Here is a 3,263-nt window from a genome sequence, read left to right on the forward strand (position 1 = left end):
GATGGGATGGGATGGGATGGGATGGCATGGCATGGCATGGCATGGCATGGCATGCGATGAGATGGGATAGCATGGAATGGGATGGATGCATGGATGCATGCATGGATAGATAGATAGTTAGATTTTTTTGGGGTATTTTCCTTTCAACCAAGCGGTCACCAACTGAGTAACGCCACTGATTTCCCCGGGCAACGCCGGGTATCCCGCTAGTGTGTAAATAAACATCGTGTTTTAGCTACAGTTCACTGCAATCGCGACCTAATCTCCCATTCACGGTCTCCGCACGCCCCCCCTCTCTCTCTCTCTCTCTCTCTCTCTCTCTCTGCCCACGTTGATCATATTTGTAAGAACGCGCCACGTTCGTTTGGTATGTTACGTAACGGCGTAGTTACTACCAAAGATCGTAAAGTGCCGGAGGCCTCCGGAGGCCTCCGGCACTCTAGGATCTTTGGTTACTACTAAGCCAGTTCGTAGTTAGCCAAGGAGTTGTGTGACGTCACAGGTCACCGGATCATTTGTGACCAAAATCTATGAAATCTCGAGTGCGGTGTGCGCTCTCGGTTCAATACGTATGTATTCTATGTACGTGTACACGCACGCAAAAAGAGGGACTAACTTAACTAAGGAAGAAGTAAAAATGTTGGAGGATTTCCAAAATGAGTGCCTGCGCAAAATAATAATCACGCAGAAAACCTACCGAAAGGCATTGAAAGACGATGAAAACTCCAAGGAAAGATACGGAGAAATCAGTAAAAATAACATATAGTTTCTATAAGTAAATCGTGGTAAATACATATAAAAACGCATTGTTTTATTGAAAATCCACATATTTACTTATAAAACATCCAAGAGATGGCGCTGTGGCATGTAAACATTTGCTCCGAACCAGAACATTGTGTGTTTTATTGAATTGTTCAATGAATGACGCACTCGTTCACTTCCGACAGCGAGTGAAAATGCAGAAAATTTTCCTGTTCGATGCGAAATGCATCGGCCGGGCATTTCATTATTTACGAAAAGTAAACAGGCTGGGGAAAGGAACCGCGGTCACGTCGGTGACGCCCCATTCATGCCCATCAACGAAAAAGGCGGGGCTTATTCTGATTACGGAGATGCGAAAATGCCAACAGAAGGACGTAGCGCAGTGCGCTAAACAGCGTGTTATTTTCGGGCCAAACTCTATCGTAGGAAACCGTTCTAGCCTAGCAGAAGACCCTAGTTCTTGAGATCGGCGATTCCGTACCTCAATGGGTCCCCACCTTTGAAATTATAACGGAGAGGTGCGGCATACGCTGTGATTGGAAGACACAAAGTGTCAATCCTCGGCGCGCCTCGGCATCATGGCCGCATCACGTCTAGAGAACTCCGCAGCCTAGAGGAAAACTGTTTTATAATAAACAGATAAACAGTACATATAATCGCGGCTTTGTTTTATACAGTCATGGCGTTGTGTTACTTCATCTATATATTACAACCGCAGATCCGCATGTCTCTACCCCTGCCCCTCACACTTCTATCAAACGCATTGCTTCATCCTAGCCTCTCCTTTCATGAGATTCTAAGGGAGTGTGCGCATGTGCATGTGCGTGTGAGTGTGCGTGCGGACTTGCGTGCCCGTGTGTGTGTGTGTACGTGCGCGCGCCCATGTGTGTGGACGTATGCGCATCCCTTTGCGTGTGCGTGCATGCATGCGCCCGCGTATGTGAGCATACGTGTATGTAGCCTCTACTATCCGAATAAAGAAACACTACTGTGATAGACGGAGATGCCCATTGATACATAATATCAAGAGTACATAATAGAGATCTCTATCATGTATGTCTAATAACATCTCTATTATGTACTCTTGATAATATCAAGAGCGTATAAAAAAGGATATTATACCTTCTTTATACGCTCTTGATAATATACGCACTCTCGCGCTTTATTCATATGTGGGCACACGTGTTCATATAATTATGCGCGTACGTACGTGCGTGCGTGTGTGCTTGCGCGCGTGCGTGCGCCCGCGTATGTGAGCATACGTGTATGCAGTCTCTAATACCCGAATAGTGAATTCTGTTTCTTCGCCGCGGGTGTCGTGGGTGCACCCTGTTAATCGCAGCGACCGTGGAGGCGTGAGTTGGTGACGGCTTGAGGGTGGGAGCACCTGCTCGCGTAGCGGAAACTAATGTCGATCGGGCGTCCGCACTAAGCTCCGCATCGGATATGGTTGTCTCGGGACAGCCCAGGATAACCAGGTTGTTAAGGAGGAGTGAATCGGTCCGGCGGGAACGAACGCAGCAGCAAGAAGCTCCCGTGTCGAGCAGTATGGCGTTCGGCGCCCTGTGATAGGCGTTTTCACAGCAGCCTCATCCGATATAGTAGAACTCAACTCTTTTGTTTTCTTTTCTTTTCTAATACATTAGATCGTTCATAAATTATTATTTAACTTCTATCATTGGTGTCCGCATCCTCTGTGGCATAATTAATATATTTAGTATTTCCCGCTATTTAAACTATTATGAGGATAAAATGTTGCTAGTTACATCGTTGCGGTATATAACAATGTAATATATGAACAAGAATATTCTTCCTTGACTGTTTGAAATACTTGTATCTTAACCCTTTGCAGCATTATACGTTCTTTAGCAGATAGTCTCCCTCTCGCTCCACTTTACTGATTCTTTTCACGCTGTTGCTCACTCGTGTGCGTGTGGGTGTGCGTGTGGTCGTGCGTATGCTTGTGTCGTGGTGCCGTGTGGTGTGGTGAGCGTAGTGGTGTGGCCGTATGTTCTTTGTGCGGTGATGTGTGTGCGCGTGAGATGTGCGTGTGGCGGTGTCGCGTGGTGCGTGAGCGTAAATGAATGTTGTATGCGTGTGGCGTCGCGTCGGCGTGTATACAATGTTACTTTTACAGTGCGTGCGCGGGGGGGGGGGGTTATTGTCGATCAGAAGTGCCTGCGTGTATAAGTATGGGCCTGATGAGGGCGTCTGTGTACTCAGTATGTCAATCGCATTAATATGACCAGTAGTAGTATTAAATCGCCCGATCCATCAAAATTCTTTAATATTACGGTAAATTTTAAATATTGCAGAAACCCGATGTATGAAAATATATAAAGAGCGCAAAACAGCGCCGCGTTCCCTCGCGGTCTTTAACATGCTGCACTCAATATATTGTGGCATCTCGTGCGCTGCGCCCTATAAGCATACTATATTGCCATTACGCCATGTGAATCTTACTAGCTGCAAATTAGTTACATTAGTTTCTTCTGACCATA

Source organism: Priapulus caudatus, unplaced genomic scaffold (assembly GCF_000485595.1).
Source record: "Priapulus caudatus unplaced genomic scaffold, Priapulus_caudatus-5.0.1 Scaffold234, whole genome shotgun sequence".
Taxonomy (NCBI): Eukaryota; Metazoa; Priapulida; class Priapulimorpha; order Priapulimorphida; family Priapulidae; genus Priapulus; species Priapulus caudatus.